Below are 23,027 nucleotides of genomic sequence, written 5' to 3'. Positions count from 1 at the left end.
TAAACATAGTTCTGTTTGCAAGACCCAAGGGTAAAGTTTGTCTCTTTGATCTACTGTAACTATCAATTAAAAGAAAGGATAGGCCTTTTCCAAGAAGCCATCTGGCTGCTTTCAATCAAGTCCTCCATTTTTCATTTTTTGTCTTGCTGTAAGAGTTAGCTGCTATGTTAGAATGGTGAGGTCAGATAAAAGGAATACAGGCTCAAGCTGTCTGATGTGGTTGAGAGCAAATGATCATGCTGAAAAAGCAACAAAAAACTGATATAATTTGGAGCACAGCAATAACAGGAACAAATTCCTTACAATAGCCAGGTGGATGCTCCCATGCATCATACTTACGTGTGATTCCACTGCCTTGGGGCAGTGGGGTGAGGATGGGGGTCCATGTTGTTTATCTTCTCATCAGAGCCATGTCTCAGCATTGTGTTCTGCCCACTGGCTCCTGGGAGCCTGGCTGTGTTATACCACTGAGAGGGAAACGAGGTCCTGTGTGATCCCGGCTGTCAGGACAGAAATGCCAGCCATAATGGGAAAGACCTATTGGCCAACAACACAGAAACAGCGACCTCAGCCTCTGATGGCAGAATGGAAAAGCCAGAATGTGCAGAGATTAATCTGAAACTAACGCCAATTACTTCCCTTCATGTTCGGCATATTTGACATAATTACCTTAGGAACAGTCTAAAAGCGTTATATTAAACTAATATAATTAGTTTAAGCTGCCAGGTGGAAGACAGAACTCTGCTGATAGGAAGCATGTCAGACAATGATATTGGAGAGATTTCTGAAAAGTTTTAATTAATCTTTCACTCCTTTTTCATATAATTGACATGACTTTGGGCTCATTTGCTCTGTGGGCCCAAGCACTTGGCTCCAGGTTACAGGACTTGAAGTATAAAGGTCTCCCTAAAGAGCAAGAAGAAGGTGAGGCTCTCAGCTCCTACTGTAGGAGTACCTTAAAGAAAAGATGGTTCCCTCCACCACATGAATCAGAACTTCATGTATTAATGTTGACATAAGATGGTGCTAAATGGGTGATTTTTTTTTTTCAAGCGTTTATCTTCTCTGGCTGAGACCCATTATTTTATTGTACCGGTTGGAAACCACCACACTGCGTGACACAACCATGGTTTTAATTAGTCTGCAAAGTTTTAATTGGGAAACAAAGGGAGATATCTTATAGATTATTATTGCAACCTTTAATTGCCTGACTCAAGAGACTGTTAATTATCTTGATGGGAGGATGACACGCCTTCCTGTACTGAGGCACTCATATTTGCAGCACCTTTTGCAGAATACAGTACCTGTTGACTTTATTCCAGCCTTTCATTAAGGAACTGCTGTGATAGGAATTAACTACAGTAATTCCATTACAAAACCTGCTGTCCAGTGGAATTTTTCTGGAAGATTAGATTTCTGAAAGGGAAAAAGGCCATTTTAGCAAAGCATTTCCTCAAGGCCCAAAGTAAATAACCGACAAAGAAGGTCAGAATGAATTTAGAACTCTTAAAGGTCTGCTGTACACTTGTATGCAGCATACAAAAAGTAAACAGTGCAGCTTTCCAGTACAGTGATTTTTATTGTTTAAAATGTTTCACATTTCAGTTTAGGGAGAGATGAGAAATGCAGAGGACAGAATCTGATCAAAATGATTTTACTTGGAGGAAGAGCAGCATTTTAAGCAGATGTTTCAAGGTTGAAGTGATGCTGGTAGCAGTTGCCTGGAGTTTGCACCAGGAGATGCTTGTTCCACTCACTGGGGCAGAAAGGTGGAGAAATCAAGTGACCTGGGGTCCAGTCCATGCCACAGTGCATCCCCTGTGCTAAGGGGAGGTGTAGAGCATTGGCTGTGGGTTTGTATTCTGTCTAGGTTAGGTTAACTTAACAGAGTGATTCCCCTAGCGACTGTCAGCAAGGCTGGGACCCACTGCTTGCATTCATGGCTCCAGGACTTGGTTATTTTCAGTAGGTCTCTAATTGGGGCTGTATTGAGTGAACTTGTTGGAAGACTTTCATATTCCCTGGCACCCTTCTGTTCCACAGGCTAAGTAGGCACTGTGCTCCTTTTAGAAAGGCAGCCAGATGACCTCTGTATTTGGCCAGGAGTGGACAAGCAGTGGCTAGAGCTTCAGTTCCATGCCTGCCTCTCTGCCAAGCCTCAGCTAATGCAGCTCTGTGGGAGACACCCTACACTCCTGCTGCTGGGGCTGGAGTAGTGAGTAAGGAGAGGGTTATGCACGTATACATGCCTGACAAGAACTCACCAAAGTGGATTCCACTTTGTGAGTGCTCTTATCAAACAATGAGAGGGGAAACAAAGTTTTGATATAACTCTTTCATCTGAGGAAATCTTTCCACAACTACAGAAGTCATTACGCTGCATCTGCAGTAGCTACAGTCATTGGAAGCAAAGTGGCTATCAGCAGTGCTGGAATGTCGTCTGTAGCAGAGCTTTTGCAAATTAAGAGTCTGAGGCTGCATACTGATTGAATGCTGCAAACTACTTCCCCCTTCACTGTCCTTTATTTCTTCTTCTCTCAAGTTGCTGTCAGTAGTAATCCCTCTTCTAATATACTGAGATGGGGAAAATCTCTCTTCAGGGTTTTTCTGGCTGTTTGTTTGCTTTTCAATTAATCTCAGCTAGGGCTGTGTTCAATTGATGACATTGGTTTGCTATTCACATGTGCAAAATTGCAGATTTTTGACACATCCTGTTTGTCACAACGTGCTGAGGGTAGGATGCAGACCAAAGGACGTTTTGTTTCTGGAGTAGTGGATATTTGGGCTGGACATCAGCTCCAGAATGATACATGTAGCTGCGTTATTTGTTACTAATTTTAAAGGGCTGCTCACCTAAGGGCAGAAAATGCCCTTCTGAGGACAACTTCAGCAGTTTAAAAAGTAATTACCAGCAGATTCCATCTAACGGGGATGACGCATTTGATTCAGAGACCTACAGCATAAACTGAACAGAATGCCACCTACTGCACTGCAAGGACAGGGCTGCGTATCCATTGTGTGCAAGACTTGGAGTGTGAATTTAACTCAGTATGCCGAGTATGCAGCATGTTGTTTAGTAGGGGGGGAGTAGGGGGGTTGATCTCTTCAGGTGCAGTCTGCTTTGCCACCTGGGAGATGAATTGAATGAGCAAAGCCAGTCTGAATGCCGTCCACTTCTGGGAGATTCTTACCTCTTTGAAAGCAGTGGCTGCTTCATATCTTTTTGTCCAGAAATGTACCCATTTGTGTCATTGCATGGAAGTAGAGCTGTTGTTTCAGAGTTTAGGAAAGCACAGGAGGTTTTCGAGAATTTCTGCTGAAACAAAATTAATGGGAGAAAATGTAACTTCATTTATAATACATGAAATACTAAATTTTAGTACATTCTTCAACACTTATATTTAATTTGTCTCATCCAAGTGTCAGCTTTATTATGTAGCTTTTAAATCCTTAATTTGAAGTTGGCATAAATAAAAACTGAATCCAGGTTTAGAGTGTCCTGGGCAAAGAGGAAGCTGTAATCATACATGGACATCTCAAGCCAGAAGGATGTTATGACAACAATTGAAAGCTTTGAATGTTCTGTCTTTTACCATCTATTATTTTCCTGGGTTTTGTGGTTGTTGATTGGTTCATTTTTGTTTGTTTTTAATACATTAAAACCTTTTGCTTGAAGGAGATTCTCCCTGTACTTTTATACATCAAGAACTGAAATATTACCTCAATCTATTCTCAGTTTTTTCCCCCTTTGTAAGCAGTTTTGGTAGTTGCTACAGAAACATTATGGAAAAGAAGTGACTATTTTAAATCACTGGTGAGAGAGGAGGGAGGATGATGAAGCAGACTCTTAGCTGTAGTAGGATGTAGTTTAGTGTTAGAACTACAGTGCATAAAAATATCCTCAAATCTTATTTCTTTCTCTCCCTTGCCCATAGCTGACCAACGAAGCAATGTTATCTGGCCTATAAGACTGAATCTAGATTTTCAGGTTACAAAAACTAGCTAAAGAAAAGTGGTTTGGTTTGTGATTTTCTTCAGGTTTCAGAGTTTAAATGCATGTGAGCAACTCTACTGTAAACTCATGAGGATCCTGCTCTTTGACAGGCTTTCTTGCCCAGCCCAGCTGACACTAAGAGCTTCTCTAGATCCACAGCGCAAGTGAACAGCAGCTGTGAGATGATGGCAGGCACATGGCCGGACAAAGCTTTCAAACAAAGGCACAATTTCATCTGAGAAGATGGAGCCTGCAGTCATGGCACAGACACTTTGCCATCAACAGAGAAAACAGGAAAACGCTCCGTTTGGCCTTCTGTGTTGTTGTTTTTTTCTTTTAAATACTGTTTTTACTATTAGCAATGATACAGATTACCTGATGATTTTCTTTATGTTTTTCAGGAAAGCCCAAACTCACCAATAGTAAATGAAAGCCTTCTGTGAATAAAATCCTGGAGAAAACTGTACTGCAACTAAATTACATGCTGGATGAGCTTTGGCAATGAATCTCACAAAGTTCATGAAATTATGACACACAGCTTCAAAAGGAACCATGAAAAGTGAAGAAAGACCTGTAAGTAACAGAGAAAATGAGTTCAGTATGAAATAAAGGCTTCACCATTTTGAATCATTTAATTCCTAGCTATGATACACCACTGCTAATAGCTGGAAGTGAACACCAGTTTCCAATTACCTTTGTTTCCAGGAGGGGCTCACGCTTCTCAGCCAACCAGGATGATGGTTTTTTGTGTCTAAACTAGATATTAAAATAGGTTTTAAGTGAGCATTCTCAGAGGAAAAACTCTAACAACACTAAGGCTGAAGGGAAACACAGACTTTTTTATCTCTGGTTTTGATTAATAAAAGAAAGCCCAAAGGCAAGGCAAAATTGTTTGGGACACATTGTTGCTTTGATGCATTCTGTTGAGTGTCTATGCACCTATTCATAGAATTAAATAATTTGGTTTAGATTATTAAGTGATTACTCTGTGCTCCGTATGATAGTGAAACTCACTTATTTCCCACGTTGGCAGTGAAATATCCCTCCGTTGGATTTGTCACTTGCTTTTCTCATTCCAAAAAGATGGGTTATGCAGTTATCCTGACGCGCTGGAATACTGACAAGCAGTGTCAAATCTCATGATAGCATATAATGACTCTCATTTTCAAACAAGAAAGAGAAATGGGTGTTATTGCAAAATGTTGTTAGATTTTGTATTAAATCTTGCATAGTAACAGTATAATTATAATGTGTCATCTCTGGCTCAGTAATTTGACAATTCAGTTCTTATGGGGGGGGGAAAGGGGGGCAGATGGCCTATAACATACCATATTTTTATAATTAGTTTATTCTCTGCAAACTCAGTATGTAATTATTCCCTCATTCATTACTGGTTTCTTTGAAATCTTCTTTTCAAGAACTAATAAATCCTCCAACACAAGTGAAGCTTAAATCTCTCTTTGTACTGTTCTCGATCACCTCTAAGGAATTTACATTTTTAATACTAAACACCCTGGTTATTTCACACTCCAGATTACTTATAGAGATGTCCTCGGCATCACCGTCTGTGTAACACTTGGCTACCTTTCTTTTTTGCCCCTCTTTCTTTCAAAAAATAATGAACTTGTTTCTGAGAAGCATGCAATATTAAGATGAGATTTTAGTGCCAGGATGGTGAGATGCGTACTCCAGCAGAATATAAAATGCAAAGAGATGTAGGGATATGTTATATATGTGCTGCATTCCAGTATATGATGTGTGAGAGCTGCAGTTTGCCGTGCCATTGCAGGAGGCATCTGTATAAATCAGAACGCTCATGTGAATTTTTTTGTTCACATCGAATCCCTGCTGTAGTACTTAGTTTTGCTATAAATTGTCTTAAGTAGTGGCGTAATCTTCTGACAATAAAGTTTCTTTCCAAATCTAGAGCCTCCTATGTAGTTGCAGGTGCTTCAGACTATCACAGCCATTCATTTGAGCCCAGCTTAAAGCTCTGCTGTGAGCTTTGCTCCCCAAGAACCTCCCTTTATTGTGGTGCTTATCTGAGTGCTGCCTGGGGCCTGATGCTGCTGCTCCAAAGTGGTTCCTGTACTGAAAGGACAGACTGTCATTCAGCCTGCCCTTAAATAAACTGACTCTATGCTTAAAGAACAAGCACAAAAAACACTACAGCAGAATTCTGGCTTTTTCAGCCTGCTGTTCTTTCAGGTAAGGTTGTCTTCTGGTTGTTTTCAGAACAATACTGTAATTTTAGATGTAAACCATATCATGGAGGCTGAGATTTTCAAAGCAGCTTAAAGGATTTAGAGACATTTTCCATTCAAATTCAGAATCTTTCTTTCAAAATCCCTTTGAGAAGTATGTCTGAGTTTTTGGTAGTTGTTGTTTAAGCAGCACTTCACTTCAGTTGCTTAGAAATTCTTTGTGCTGTCATTTAATGTTTCCCAAAGGTGGGGGGGTAGGAGAAGGAGTAGGGAAAGAGAATGCTACACATTGCATTCGCTGTCTGTAGCATCTCACTGGCTCAAAAGTGCCCTAAAACCCTCCCAGCCTTATGCAAAGCTGACTTCAGTTGTACTCTCTCATCAAAGCACAAGGGGAAATGAGAAAGTTCCCAAGATTTAAGGTGGCAACTTTGCCTCCTACTGACTAATTTAGTTACTGTCATTATCAACTGTTTTTCTGCCTTTTTCTTAATCCTTTTCCTGTCTGAAACAGGGTACTAATTCACGCCACACTGTGCTACACAGTGCTCCTGGCTGCATCGCACCTGTTGATGTTTATGTGCCAAGGTACATTACGCCAACTGCAATGGCAAGGAAGGTACGGCAGCAACTAAGCCTGCAAACAGGACAGCTGCATCTCAGGGACAACTGCTCTCCAGCACTGGGCCAGGAACCTGCTTCGACTGCTGGAGCAAAAGTAGAGGTGTGTATGAGCAGTTTGCATCTAAAAGAGTTATCAGGGAATTGCCAAAAACAAACAAACAAAAAAAAAAGATATGTGATGGTTCATGTAGTGCAAAATTAGGAGGACTCAAATGCTTCTTCTAGAGCACCTCCACCACTGTGTGCTTCTCTTTTCTTATATACAAGGAGTTCCTGTAGCAGCCTGCAGTCTTGGTTTATCTGGGCAGCCAGTGTTCTGCAGGAATGGCAGAATAAGCTCCTTACAGAGACAAGCTTTCAGATCCTGTAGGATCTCAAATAACTCTTCAGGAGCTGCTGTTCTCACTCATTGCTTCTGGTAAAGCAGATAAGAAAGGCATCCAGTGAAATGATCAGGCAGCTTATTTGAAACAAGTGAACCTGTTTTAAATAGACCCAAATGAGATAAGAGCCTTGATAATGAAGTTATTGCTGCTTACCTTTTGCTGAATTTAAAGTCCCCTGCATTAACAGGAGCTCAGGGAACATCTTCCCTGCCTGTGACATCCCAGACATTCATCTGAGGTTTTTTGGAGCATCAGTACCAAACTTCTACAGCAAGCTCAGATAGTCAGCTCCAGCCAGGTAGTTTTCTCCCACAGGTAATTCCAGGCCCTCCTGCTGCAGTTTAAAATGGTGTATCTTTGTTTAGTGTCCTGATTAGTGAATACCTACTGTACTAAATGCATGATGGCTGTAGCTGTATCCAGGAGCTTTAAGAAGCTGTACTTCCATTATGAACCCACTGTAAATCCTACCTCAAAGCTTTTTTTTGTTTGTTTGTTCTTTGTCATTTCACTTTCAGACCATTTCCCCCCAGAATGGTAAACAGGGAGTTCTGTGAGCACTGTCACGAATGAAGCCTGCATTTCAATAGGTTAAAATCCCATTGGTTGGATTTTTTGGTCTCTGAGATTTCACCACACTTAGGGTTGACCTCCCCTGCTTCTACCCACCTTCTCAAATACAGATCAGGTGGGTCAGTAGAAGGTACTAGGAACATATAAACATGCTGAGTATAAGAAGCCAGAATAAACCTACAACTTCTTTCCTTTCTTTTCTCTTTTTATTTTCCTTAGTTTCATATTTGTTCTACACCCAAAATCTTTGCCTCCCCAGACAAGGTGTGGTGATGTCTCACATGAAGTAGAAGTCTAAGTGTTCAGAACAGCACACCATTATAGTTGCAGGGAAAAATGTACCAGCCTTGACCCTTCTTGAAAGTTGTACTCAATTATTTATTGGTAAAATCCCCTTGGCAGTTAATTTTCTTCAGTGTGTGGCTTCAACAGTGTAGTGAAACTTAGTGTCAGGTATTGGGAATACACTTTCTCTCTTTCTGAACTGCACATAGGAAAAGGGTTCTTTTTTTCCTTCCATGATGTCAAAGCTTTCTAAAAAGCTGCCAAGTCCATTACCCATATTTGTTTTAAAAGCCTTATGAAACACAGTCAGCTCCCTAAGTTCTTTTCAAATTAATTGTATTACTGGAAAGTCAACATTTCAAGTCTCTTCCAGTATTTTCAGGAAGGAAAAGCTGAAAATCAAAGATTTCTGTGCTCACTTGTTCCCTGTGCATTTGAACAGTTGCTACTAACTGTGATCGCCAATGAGACGGTGGATTCAGTGAAATTTATTTCAGCAAGCATCTCACAAAATACCACTTATTAAATGCAATTTGTTTCTCCCAGTACTTAAAAAATGGAGTTTATAAGCTAAAAGGAAATCAACCTTTTCTATGGGTAGGTAGTGATAGGATAGGGGGGGAAGACTGGTTTTATACCAAAAGAGGGGAAGATTAAATTGGATGTTTAGGGGAATGTTTTCACTGAGAGAATGGTGAGGTGCTGACACAGGCTGCCCAGAGAAGTTGTGGATGCCCAATCCTTGGAGGTGTTCAAGGCCAGGTTGAATGCAGTGCTCTGAAACTTTGATCTGATTCCTGATTTAGTTGTTGGCACCCCTGCCTGCAGGGGGGGTTGGAACTTGGTGATCTTTGAGGTCCCTTCCAACCCAAGCCATTCTGTGGTTCTATGATTCTATTATTCTTTCTGTTCACAGTTCAGTAAATCAAGTTTTCACTCCCATCAGCTCCTTTGCCTAAAAGGACAAAATGATCTGAACTGCAGTAAGCTCTGCTAGCAGGATGCTATGGATAACCTATATTTAAAGTTTCTTCTTGTCATCTATTAGCGCCCAATCCAAAGCTTACATCAGTCACGGGAAAGTCTTAAATTAATTTAAATGGGCTACAATTCACTCATATGTAGGACCGGGCCTTTTATAAGCAGTGTTATTTACTTTTCTAGATGTTCTCATCCACAGAAATGTTCAGACCTTTCTGATGTTCAGCCTGTTAGACTAAGTTGTATCTACGTGGTGATTACATTTGCTTAAAAGAACAGAGTTAGAGAACATTTCTATATCATCTTTGATCTCTGGAATTGAACTGACAGCCTCTTGACAATAATCACACTCATGAGATTTCTGATACTCGTAGCCTATTACCTGGATGGGAGAAACTGCTGTTTGATTTCTTGTCCATCTCTGCAAGGATTTAGTTGTGTAACTTTTAGCCCAAATCTTGGAGGAAATCCTGTTGGAATGTAAAATTGGTTTCAGGAGTTTTTACTTGTCTGTGTCAATTTTTCATCTCATTCACACATCAGTAAAATAAATGTCTTTTTGATCTTCTCAATAAACCTTGACATCGTATCTAGCATTTCTAGATGATAAGACAGCTCCAGACAGGAGGGGAGTGATATACCTGAAAATGCTGTATATTTTTCAGTCTTCCATTTACAAAATATCTGCGTACATGTAACCTTTACAGATGATCTATATTAGCATTGGTGTCTTCTGAGACTGGTTTTAAAAAAGGGACAATTATTCTGTACCAGTTCCTTGACTCTGTGCTCCGTGTGCCTAGGCAAGAAGTCATGTCACGTCCATTCCTAACATTTTTGTTATGAGCTTTGCATTCTTTCAGCTTAGGGTGCATTTTGTTTCCCTCACCCCATGGCAGTGTTGGGTTTCTAATAGGTAGAGACAGACAAAATATGTCATGGAGCAGAGCGAACAGCTTTTCTAGCAGTGTAGCTGTTTGCTTCTGGTTTATCCATAATTCATAGCCACCTTTTCATCTGCCAGCCCAATCAAGAAGGTGCAATTACCCTGCATCTACAGTAGAATCATAGAACCATAGAATCTTTTGAGTTGGAGGGGACCCTTAAAGGCCATCTAGTCCAACTCTCCTGCAGTGAAGAGGGGCATTCACAGGTTCAGAGCCTGGTCCAGCCTGACCTTGAATGTCTCCAAGGATAGGGCTTTCACCACCTCTCTGGGCAACCTGTGCCAGTGCCACACCACCCTTATTGTAAATGAACCCATGGATCCTTTTTGTGGCCCTCCTCTGGATGCGTTCCAAAAGATCCACATCTTTCCTGTTACATCAATGGCTCTTCCCTTGTCTACTGACACAGTTATGATCTCAAAAAAAGCGACAAGGTTGATCTGGCAGGACCTGACCTTGGTGAAGCCATGCTGGTTATCCCACATCACCTCCCTCTCTTCCATATGCCTTCATGTAGTTTCCAGGAGGATCTTCTCCATGAGATTCCCCCAGCTCTTCCCGTTCCCACCTTAATAAACAGAGGTAGGTGCCACTGGCCAATTATTTCCACTGTTCCAGAGAAAACTGGGAAAGCCATCTTTGAAAGCACTCAGGTTTTGCTTCCTGTCACCAGAAGGGTTTCTTTCTTTAGTTTCTGAAGATTTTGGTGAGCCAAGTCTTTTGCATGGGAAAACAGATTACAAACATGCCATCAGGTACACTTTGCACTGATAGACAGATGGAGACAGTAGTATCTGTCTGCTAGAGGGAATTGTCAGAGGGGCACAACTCATCGCACTGGTTCTTAGAGGGTTTAATTTGCTGCCGGTAAATAATCTATTTTTTATTACCTCACATCCCCAGATTGTCAACATTCTCAGCTTTTTGCCACAGCTAATTAGACAGGCAAAAGCCTCATAGCCTAAAGAACAAGTCTGAGCTAAGCACCTGCCAAAATATCTGACTTTTTTTAAGAACTGGAATGTCAAAGAGTGAAGGAGCTGCAGATCACATTTAAACGCTTTGAGCGTCAATAAGATGATTAGACCCACAAGGCAAATGTTCAGGATTTCTCTTAGACTTACCACTGAGAGAAGGCAAGATAAAGCTCTGATAGATAAAAACTACTGTGCAACAGTACCAAAGCTAATTATTCTGCTGAACTCTTGGAGAAATCTTGTAGGGATGTGTTGACATCATGCTCTGTGTGGCCGCTTCTGTTCAGGAAAGCAATATTTAATTGCATATTTGAATGGAGTCTCTTTGTGTAAGGTACAGCTTTCAGAAATGAATTTGTCTGAACCAAAACAAATGATGACTTTGCTGTTAGCCAGGCATGGCAGATTTGGCTGGGAATGTGAGGAGCAGAACTGTTCTGTTTTCATGGTGTTTTTGTTTGTTTTCCCCATCTGTTATTTTTTAAAGTCCTATTCTCAAACAATGAATGCGTGAGTTCAAAAAAGCGGAAGACATGAGGTACTGAATGATACCCCTTCATCTGGCATGTCATGGTTAAGATATGCATTTAAATGGTGGCAAAGGTGTCCTGCAGACTGAGCATATCCTCAAGGCGCAGGCAGTAGGATCTCTCTGCCTCACTTTCCTTAAGATTCCTTAAGATCAGGGGAAGTTACCATGTGTCTATGTATCTATAAAAGTTACGAGTTACTCAGTGCTCAGACATTTAGAGGAAGAGATGATGAGAGATTCTGGAGAGTAAAACTGGTGGCCAGCTTTTCCAGAGCTGTGTGGTAATTCAGCTTAGTGGGACTGTCAGTGTTTAAATAAAGCGTTGCAATTAAGCTATCAAACTACCTTTGATTTTCTGTGACTATGAGCCCTAGCACCTATTTGTGCCTTTGGAAGTCATCCCAGAAATTGCTGACTTGTGATTTCTCATCAGGGATCCTGCTCTTTCAGCTGAAGTGAATAACCTGTTTTCTTCTCACATTAACTTTAATGCTATAACTTTTGGGGGTTTCGTGTTTCTGAGATTGCAGAGGTGGAGATGGAGTAGAGCCCAAGGAAGGGAAGTCGCTATACATCATCTGCCCACACTAAAGTACAAGCATTCACCAGCTAATGTCATATATTGTTCAATTACTTTGATGTTGCTGGGAAAAAAAAGAAAAAAAAAATCTAGGACTGAAAATAGTAAGGCTAAAAAATTGTCAGACTGTATGGTTTCCTTTCCTGACTGAATACCAGGTGATAAATATCTCTTAATTCCATTTTCAGCCATAGTCTTGTTTTATATTGATTTACTATTATTAAAAAAATAATAATAATTCAAGTAATTTAGGGATTTGGGAGAATATAGCACTCTTTCAATGGCTTTCTCAGCAGTGAAAGTTAAAGTAACACTTTGTTACTTCCTTGAACACAGAAAATATTCTCTCTGCTTATGTAACTTTGATAATATTTATCTACAGAGATTTTATACGTTCTGAAATGAGAAGCAGTTTCAGAAATGGATTAAACCTCCTCTCTTGTACCAGAATTAGACTTCATATAACAGAGTGATCAGCTGGGTCAGTTCTCTGGTCTAGCTTCAAACTAGCCTTGCTGTATTAAATAAATTTCTCTGAGCAAGCTGAGCTGCATGTCATCGGTGTTAGAGCCAACAAGAAAAGAAATATGTAGCAATGTGTACATGGGGATAGAAAGGGAAAGCACGGTGGTAGCAGAGCAGTCAGCTCTTGTATCTTCATTCAAATGTCTGGTCACAGCTTCCACTTGTTAACGGCAGTGGCTTATGGTTAGAGTCAAGAGCAGCAGAAATCGAGGCAGGTGTCTGGAGGAAGGGTAAAGGTTTATCAGGTGAGCATTTAAAAAAGCACTGCACCTGAATCAGAAATAAGTAAGGGGGAAGGATACTTCAAAATGTATATATCATTGCTTTCTGATATTGTTATATGTTAGGATAAAATGTTGTGCTTGTGGAGATCTAAACAGAAGCGTGCTTTTTGGAATTCCAAGCTCAATCTGCAATGCAAGATTTCCATTCTGTTCACAGATGAGTAACTCTAGCAGTTACTCCAGACTATGCATATGGAAGGATTCTAGACCATGTATGTATGTTTATGCCAGTGGCATTTTATGTTAATCATATTCTTCAACAACTGCATCAGAGTTTCCCACACAAGATGTAGTTTGGATACCAGCAGGCATTACAGGATACCTAAACAGTGTGTTGCATAAATGGAATATGTTTCCCTCCAGAAGAGCTACAAAAGGCTCTAAGAAACAAAGAAAGAAACAAACAAAAAACTTTAAGGCTCTCAGAGTCAGCCAATTCCTCAAAGAACTGAACTTAGGAAGTAGCTAAGAAGTCTTCAAGTCCTTGCCAGCACAGAAGGCATTTCAGCCACTACAAGCAGAGCAACCCAGGGAACACTTGAGAGCTTCAGCTTAAATCAGAGCAGTCCGTGAGAGGGTAAAATGGTCCTATAGGAAAGGAATTGTGTAACACAAACCAGATCATTTGGAATGCTTTTCTCATACTGTTTTTAACAAAAGAAGAGATTTAAGAAGGGGATTACATTAGAACTATGTTAGAAATGAAAGAGTGGAATTATTATCTTTTAATGCCTGTTGGAGCTGAACTCAACTTGCAAATTTGGGCAAAATATGTTTTGTTAAAAGCAACAGCAAAAAAAGTTTCAGCTTTTAATTAATAACAGGGACAGAAAATTGAGATACTGCTGGTTTGCAGATTCTGTTACTTATACATGAGTACTCTGCATGGAGATTCAGCCATTACTGCAGAGACAAGGGAAGGGGGAAATGGTTATAATGGAAACAACCCCATAAAACCTCCTCTCCTATAGCAGCAGACACACAGATCAGTGACCTGGGTTCTGAAAGCCGGATAGTGAACTGCAGTTTCTCCAACATTAGGAATGTGTGCTACAGATCTTAAAATTTGGTAGAGATGGATTTTTACCCCAAATCTTAAAAAACACAACGTATTTTCTTTTGGAAATTAAGCTGAAAGATGTTGTGGCAAAATAATTCCCGCTGATTGTGGGAAGTCTCTGGCGCAGTGCACAATGTGTGCCCATGTCTGGTGCTGCCAGTGGGGCCTTGGGGCCTCTGTGAGCAGAGGTGGGGCTGCCCCAGCCTCAGGCACTGCCAACAGCACAGCTGGGAGGTGATACCCAATGAATTCCTGTCATTATTCCTTTCTAATTGAGGTATTTTGTAATATTTTGACTCCTTGGCAGAAATGCCAGTCAGAAAGCAGTAGCGTTAGTTAGCAACCATGGTCTGGTTTTGCCGTTTGAAGTGTATACTTCCTCTCAGGTGAAGATCTGTCATGAATATTGCCAAAGCACTGAGGGTAGGTGGTGGACAGACTGAACTGAAATTAGACGTTGTGTTACATTACACGGGGAAAAAAAAATAAAAGGAAGTGAAAATTACAAAAACAAAAGGTATGGTGGCCACTCTCAGTGGGCGTTTTTCTTACCTCCAGTGGTGAAGGTCTGGCTGATGGCTTTCTTCATTTTGGAAAATGTTTGCTTGAGGTTAGGACAGCACTGCACCAGGTGCTGTACATCACACACAGCAATCAGCCCCTCCTCCGAGTACAGCCCTCTGCACGAACAGCCGTAGCGAATGGGGTGAGGTGGTCTTGCTCTCTGTTTTTCACAGCCTTCTATAGGTAGATGGTTTTTCATCCCTGTCTTTGTAGTTGTCTGCAAACTGGACTATTTTTTCTTAACTCAGCCTTTCAGTACCCAGTGAAAGTTTCTAGGACTGACTGAGGCTCCTCGTGTCGCTGGCAGTGCTGCGCAGTGTCCCGTGGATGTTCACATTATGGTGCTCCCAGGGCGCTTGGATAAAGAGCTCAGTCGTGGGGCTGTGTTCAGATTACATGCAAGGAGCCAAAGCAACAATTTATACAGAAGTCTCTGATGCACTTCCACGTTTGCTGGCAGTCAGGTTAAGCCATCTCAGAAATCCCAGTCTTGGCAGGGAAATGACTCCATTTTCTGGTTCCCGTAGCCTGGAAATGTGTTCTCTTTCTGCCAAGACCTGAAAAAAATGCATCCATAATCCATTGTTCCCCTTTATGGGAGCTAAGCTTACTTTGATTTCCTTGAATTTAAATAAAGGTATTTGCACATCCCTGATGATCTTTTTCCACCTGTATTTTTCTCCGTAATAGACTGTCTCTATACTAGCAGTGACTGATCAATTGTTTGGGGGTTGTTTGTTTTCGAGGCAACGCGTGGGTGATTCTCAATTCTCTCTTGTGGCAGAGCATGCTGTTATCAATATGTTACTTTCTTTTCACTGGGAATGTAGCTTTCAGAAGGCACGTAAAATGAATGGGGTCTGTTTTAATTCAAGTGACGGTTCAGAAAGATGTCTGGCAAACCACCTTCCAAATCCCCTTCCCCTTTGGAACTGGTCAGTATAAGAGCTGCACTTGCAAGATCTGAGTTTGTTTATCCTTTTCTAATTAACAGGAGTTAGTCTTTCAAAGTATCCACAACCAGTGAAAGCCAAGAGTCTGGGCTGAATGCTCTCAGCAGTCTCAAAAGAAAAGCATTTGCTTTCCAAGGGGAATAGTGAGATTAGAAAGAGGCCTGACTTGGGCTGTCAGGTTTCTAAAGCAAAATCCATGCTGCAGTGTCTGAGCGCTGATGGGGCCAGGAAGGCACTGCTCGCATAAATGGGTGAGAACAGTGTTTCCTCTCTTTTGAGCTTAGAAGCAGCAATGCTGATGACCTGAATAACTGAGCAGATAAAGGAGAGGGCTCAGCCCAGCACAAACATTACCATCATAGGTGCTACTACCAGCCTGGTGTGGTAGCGGGGACACTGACACGGGGCTGGAAAAGTAGCTTATCCTCCAACATCCCTTCAGTCCTTGGCAAGGTGCAGAAAAAAGCTGTGTCCTGCCATGCACCAGAGGTGGGACACTCTCCATATCTTCTTTCCACCTTCCACCTGAAGTTTATTTGCTTTATTTCAACAAGAGACAAAGACTAGCTCACTCAGTACCCTTCCAACCAGAGGGGTTTCAGCTGTCTCAGTTAGTGACTTTAGGCAGTGCTGAAGTTCAATGAGGAGGAGCAGGGACTCGGCTGGAAATGCCAGTGTGCCTGCCAAACTGTCACCCGAGGTGTTTTCAGATGAGGATGTCTGCAGAAATTACACCGAGGCTTGGCACCACCAGGCAAAGCTTCTCTCTTACATCTATTGCTGACTAATACAGACAGCATAGTCTGTCACCCCATTAAGAAGCAGCAATTGTACTGAAAAAAGGAATGAGATTCTGCAGGAGCAACTTTTATTAGCAAAAAGAAACCTCTCACACAAAGAGTCAGCTCAGTGCTGCAAACTGTATTAATTTTATTTGTATTTCCCCACCCATTTCATCCTGAAATGGTGCTTTGCTTGCCAGCGGGTGCTGAAGACATAGAGCCCATTGCCCCAGAGGTGCCTGTCCCACTCCATAGGTGAGCATCATGGCTCTGGTGGGTCTGCCTGCACTGCTGATACCTGGGACTGCCCTGCATGTGGCACAGCTGACAAGAACCCTCCTGCCTGCTGTTGGCATTGCACCTGCACAGCAGTAGTGACACCAGAGTCAGGTGCCCCCAGGTCCATATATCCGATAACCAAGGCTGGGTGCTCCAGGTTGCTTTACTAGGGAGCATTGCTGAGCTCATGCTGTTGTTGGCCTACTAAGAGAGGTCATCTTAGATAAGAGATTTTGAATAAGAGGTGTTGTTGTTCACCTCTGTGTGTAATGTTTTGTAGCAGTGTTAGTGAGGAATTTGTTGTTGCTGTGTGTGTAAGGAGTGGGGGGGGGTTGTTCCCCTCCACAAGCTCAACTGGGGATCTCACTGTCAAGCTGTGTTTTCTAAACAAGCAAAATCTTTAAGATTTAGCACTTTTACAATGCAGACACAGGGATTGTCATCTTAGTTGTTCATGCAGAGCAAAATCATCCTTGCATGTGTGGCCACCTCACCGGGGCTAACACAGCTGAGAAGAAATAAGCATGAGCCTTTCCTACAGATAAAATTTCAAGGGCATTATCTCATCCAGTTCCAGCTTTATGTGTCTCTGCCAGTGAGATTTTCCACACTCCTCTTCACAGATCATCCTACAAACTTCTAGTTTCTAGCTATGCAAGGTTTTTCCAATAGTCAGTTATTGGTGGTTTTTTCTCTCCTTCGTTTATCCTTTTATTCTTAGTTTCTGGATTCCCAGCTTTCCTCTAAGGAATGATCTGGAGCAAAAATATCTCTCACATCTTACAGCTGAGAAACCTTCTGGTAACCCAGTTGCTGTGCTGCTGCTCCGGAGGGCTTGGGGGAATCACTGCAGGGATGGCTGTTCCCATTTGCTGAGGCTTTTGTAGGCAATGCATCCCTCCACATGCTCTTTCTTACTGCAGTTGGAGTTGGTTTTATTGTTAGATCCTAAAAAGCAGGGAAAAGTTGATGGTTTGGGGGGAGGGGGCATTGCTTGCTTGTTTAGGTGATGTTTGAAGTTTGTTTGAATGCAGTGATTGGGAAGAACAGGATTACTGTAGATCAAATCAAACCTTACAGGGTTTGGAGATTTTTTTTCTTTATTCTTAAGAATATATTAGCCTTCAGTTCAGAAATAAATCACACGTTCCAGAAAGTCTGAATCTCTTGCTTGAGCCTCAAACGGGTATAAATAAATGCACGCTCTGCTGCAGCATGTTCAAGGAGTTAAGAGAGCTGGCTTCGGTTTGCTGACCCTGATGTCTGTGTTTCACTCTGTATGTAACTCAGCGTGTCCTGAACCGTGTTTCATTATTTCTGAGAATGTCAGTGTGTTTAAAAAAAAAAAAATTAAATATCTTACTCATATCCTTTATTTTAATTTCTGTAATATTAAGCCCACGGGATATTGAGCTGTGTCATGGCCCCATGCCCAGCATTTCAGGTATCTGCATGCTGTGAGGCATTACAGGAGATTTCTGCCGATATCTGGCTAGCTTGCCAGTGTTGCTGTTTTTCTCTGTCAGCAGAACAGAATAAAGGTATCTTCCTCTACAATTACAAGTACTTGACTTAGACTTGAATTTCCTACTCTTTGCTTTGCTTGTGCATTGCCATCAGCAGTGCTGGCACCACTGGCATTAATTCCCATGGAATGTATTAACTTAAGGAAATACTCGGATCCCAGCTACAGTTCATGCTCTCATTGGCCAGTGACTGCACTAAAGGAGCCTAACTATTACAACATGCTGAGAACTGAGTCTTTGGAAACCTTATAAGCATGTTTAAACTGTACTCTTAATAAATCTCTTAGCACTTCTGGCAAATGCTGGACATTGCATAGCCAGGTTTTCTGCAGAAATGAAGCTCATAGGTTTACTCTGTGGATTTTTCTCTCCCACTAGTAGTTTTTGGACCCGCTGACCAGCTATGACTGTTAAAAGCCTTTGTACCTTTAATTGTACAAAGTAATTGTAATTGGGTGTTTGGTTTTGTTGGGATTTTTTGTCATCATTTGCTGAGACATCAACAGTAAGGAGCAGGGCTTTTCCATTTCTGTTGCTGATCAAACAGATCCTCTTCATTCTGGAGTGCCAGAGAAATTTGGATCCACACTGAGCTGATAAAAAGCTCTCTTTGGCACAGATCTCAGACACTGATCATATTCCTTCAAGCAGAGCTTTCCTTCCACCTCTTAGATCATTGTGGATGAATTTGTCTTTCAGAATTAATTTTAAACCCGAATATTGTGGGTTTTTTTTCTAGAAACTGTAGCAGTGTATCAGGATTGGTCCTTTCTTTCAAAAAATAGACATCCTCAGAGCTTCGGTTTGGCTTGATTAAGCCAAAGATGCCACTTTGGCACTAAGATATCATCAGCACTTAAAAGGAAAACATAACTTACTTAATAGATGCATTGTCTGTGCTAGTAAAAGAAATTCACGCTTGGGCATTTACAGGATTGTACTTTAAACTTTACACTTCTGGCATCATTTTGTTTTTATCTTTAAATCCTCAGCAGAAACACTTATGGCACTTGAAATGGCCCTGGAAAAACAGCCATCAGGACAGCCTTGTCTGGTCAGTCCTGGTGCTCAGTTTGTAGGTGCTAAGTTAGCAAATGTGAATCCCATTCAAAATCACTGACACACGGAGCCCACGCTGCACATACATTGGCTTTTCTGTGAGAGGGATGAGCAACATCTGTCACTGCTAGCATAAAAATGTGTTGATCTTAAAGTACAGGGTTTCTTTAACTAATTTGCCTGTAATGCAGAATCAAATATTGCAGAAGATAGGTAGATAAATTCCCTTTTTTGGTTTTTCTAATGACTCTTTCTGCACTTTGTCTCTTTGTTTATGGCTGCATAAAATCAATTACTGCCTTTATATATTCCTGAGACTCTTGCTTCCCACCCTTTATAAAAAAATTCCAAATCTTGAAACTGAAATCCTATTTAGCACCACTGCTGTTTGCATCCCAGCTAGCTGTGCTGTTCTTGCTCTGCTGCCCAACCCGAGTGAAGGTCTTGCTTCTACCAGATACCAGCTGTGCTAAGAGAGGAATGAGATCCTTTAGAATTCAGACTGGAAATCATCTGAGGACAAGAATGTGTGAATTTGCTTCACTTTATGCATGATACCTGCAGTCAGCTGGCCTCAGAGGAGCTATAACTCATAGCTAAGTGTTTGCAGTATTGTAATGCAAACACCAGGCGCAGCTGTAGCAGCACAGTGCCCTTCCCGTGCAGCATGGCCCCATGCAGTGGGGCAGGTGCACAGCTGTGCTGAGTACACTAAGCTGGGCAAAGAGCAGTGATCCTGCTTAGCTTGGGCTGCCAACAAGGTCTCACAGACAGAGAAAGGCAAGGAACACACTGCAAGCAAGAGTCCAGCCGTTAGAGCATCACCTGGAGAGCAGGCTGTTAGGAGGTACAGGGGAGGAGTGGCACCAACCTGCCCAACTGCCTTGATCACACACAGCAGTGAACAAAATGTTGTGGTTCAGTATTGCCAGGAATTACTTTTTGCCTAGGTTGATGTTGGAGTGGAAGCTGGGGATGTTTGAGCTTCAGGGGATCAAGTGATTTCTCAATCCAGCCAAGTCATTTTCCTTATGAACAAAACTTAGATGAGGAGATCCTTCCATGGGCCTTCTATGGGAACTGTTGAGTCACTGCTTGAACCACTAATTGATCACCTGAGGTGAGCACTGGGTCAGCCCTGGCAGCACAGGTGAAGGCAATTCAGCTGTGTGATTAGAAGGCATAAAGCCTGGCTGCACCTCTCCTAGACCCCATTTAAGGGCCGGCTGCCACTGGGGAAGGATCTTTTTTTGGAGCTCTTTCTCTTTGGAGTTTCCTAATGCAAGCCTTGGATAGCGGTGAGCATTTCAGTTATGTTTGATTATCTCCTTCAACTGCAATAATCTTTCTAATTACACACCGTGTAAAACTTCATCCTAACCATGTCGCTCTGCTAACTGTACATTTGTTGGCCTACCAATGGCAGTCGTGAAATCTGCTAAGAAAATCCTTCTTGCAAAAGAGCTCACAAAGTTTGGGTCTGGTGTGTTTTACTTCTCAGTTGGTTGTGGTTTGTTGTTGTTGTTGGGTTGGAGTTCTTTGTTTTTGTGTAAGGAACGACCTTAAAAAGTGTGAGATTTCTCTCAAGTCTGAGACCAGTTTTTCTTATCTCTGTACCTCAATGTTTTTTTCCTCTTCTGGGAATCTCATAGAAGGACAATGAACACAGAGGATTGGAAGGAATGGGTAGTAGTTACAGGTGACTGTGTCTGAGGAACATTGGATTACTTAGTAGACAAAGGTCAGAATTAACATTTAGGAATCCGAACACATACATTTAGAGGAAAAGGTGTGTTAAATCCAAACCTCTATTAGCAAAGATCACACAACTCAAATAAAAGGTTTTTGTTCTGGGAAATAGGTTTTCTCCCTTTTGTTGCATGGTTGCAGTTCTTGTATCCCAGCCTGTGTGAGGCAATCTCTCTGTTCCTGAAAAGACTAACCCAAGATGAGCATCCAGACGTGTTTTCTGTGCTGGTTTTCAGACACTGAGTCTGAAGCTTTTTACTTTATGTGCAGACTTTGAATCCCTGAACCATTTGTGATTCACTTGAAATTAATTAATCTTGTCTCCTTCCATACTGTAATATTCTCAGTAGCTTTAATTTCAACCCCCAACCCCATGCAAGCATGAGCTATCCTGTATAGCAAGTATTCACTTTGGCCTGTACTGAACAGAGTTTCAGAGCTTTATTTCTGCTGTGAGGCTGTCACTGACCAGATCCTAATGCTGCATCCAGCCTCCTCACTGGCACATTTACACCTGCCTGCCTAGTTTCCATCAAAGAATTCTTAGGACTATTTTCTTGGCATGTGTTTTTTGATATTGTTTTTGTTCCAGTTCAGCTTTTCAGCACATCACAAACATATTTACAGATATCTTGAATTATGTATTTCCCATGGGATACAGAATCTTTAGTCTAAAATCTAAGTATTTTTCTTATATCTTATTCTGGTACAATTTCTCCCCTTAAGGAAGGGGCTGTAGGAGCTAATTTAACACAGCGCCACGATGCAGTCAGTGGATTGTGGGGGAAGGAAGGCAGGGGTTGCAGCGCTGGGGCGGGTGGTAGTTGAGGGGCTGCGATACAATGAGACTTCTATTTTCCTCTGTGATAAACCATAAAGCTCAACAACGTGCAACCCACCTGAAATGAATTACCGAGTGATTACGGGGAAGGGATCTGTGATTTGCAGGCGCCACCACCTGGGCACAGCATCTGTTTGCAGCCGGAATGTGTGCAATTGCCTAACAACTTTTTCAAGCCCGAGCTAACCTGCGAATTTTTCCTTCTAACAAAGTAGTATTTTTCTCTAAATAAGTATGGGTGTATACTCCAGCCACCCTCCAGTGTGCATGCAGAGTTCATGAGTGTTTGGGAGTTGTAGCTGCTAGGTAGTAAGGATGGATTAATTTCCTTTCTAAGATATAATTGCATCTTAGGCTGCTGGGACCAAGCCCACCAAATCAAGACGCAGTTTCTAATCTATCAGCATGTTTGTTGCAAGTGTGCTGGTGTGTACCAAAACCAGCTGATTTGGGAGCTGTAGCCCCCAATTCAGAGAGCATGGAAGCAAAAACCCCATGCATGGCCAGAAGATTTCCCTGGGCTGTCAGCTCATCTTCTGGTCTCTGGGGATTGTGCTCGTAATGTCAGTTAGACGATGAAATAGGGTTGAGTGGAAATCCAGACCATCACTGTGTGCTCAGGAGGGTTTCAGTCATTTCTTTGATGGTGAGGGAATGATGGCCATCTTTTTGTGGTCAGAAAATGATCCACTGGCACTTGGGTGCAAAAAAAGCTTTTGCTTATGGAATCGCTGCCTTGTGCTGGGTTGGAGATAGAGGTAGAGTAGAACTGTGTAGCTTCAGGCACAATTGCTAGGGGAAGTTTCAGTGAATTCTTCCTCTAGGATGAAAGTCTCTTCAGGGATGACCTGAAAGAACTCCTTTGGGTTTGTTTTCATGAACTGTTCGGTGCTTTTGTGGGGATTCCCTTTGGCGGAGGAGCCCTGGGGCACTGGTGCTTCACAGGGATTTGGATGGGTTGGGGAGAACAGTGGACAGTTAAACCTGAAAGGTAAAATCCAATATTAAAGTCACTAGAACCTCCTAATCCTTCAGTTCTAATGTGGTGTCCCTGCAGAGTAATCCAAATGAATAAAGTATCTAATGAAATATAAGAAAGGCGTTGGATCTTTAAATGAGGCTCGCTGTGGAAAGAGCAGAATTGGGATGCTGGGACAAAGCAGATCATAGGCACATGTTGTTGCTGTTACTTCCCTCCTGCTTTCTTTTTGAAAATTTCTATCGGTCCCATGAGGAGCAGGAGAATAAACCTGTTGTCAGTTTTATTGCAGTGCTGGCTGCCTAAACTGATGTCTCACTGCAACATGGTTATAAAAAGGGGA

General features: G+C 41.8%; 1 long non-coding RNA gene across 1 annotated transcript in view; it reads left to right on the top strand.

Moving 5' to 3' along the window:
• LOC107320841 overlaps positions 1-23,027 on the top strand; it is a 161,567-nt gene that overhangs the window by 62,210 nt on the left and 76,330 nt on the right. The window contains exon 2 of the long non-coding RNA XR_004308961.1: positions 4,396-4,567. This is a non-coding gene — a long non-coding RNA (uncharacterized LOC107320841). The remainder of the gene's footprint in view (positions 1-4,395; positions 4,568-23,027) is intronic.

This window comes from Coturnix japonica, chromosome 14, assembly GCF_001577835.2.
Source record: "Coturnix japonica isolate 7356 chromosome 14, Coturnix japonica 2.1, whole genome shotgun sequence".
Classification (NCBI taxonomy): Eukaryota; Metazoa; Chordata; class Aves; order Galliformes; family Phasianidae; genus Coturnix; species Coturnix japonica.
The sequence above is the reverse complement of the archived record's forward strand: the minus strand, read 5'-3'. Positions and strand labels throughout refer to the sequence as shown.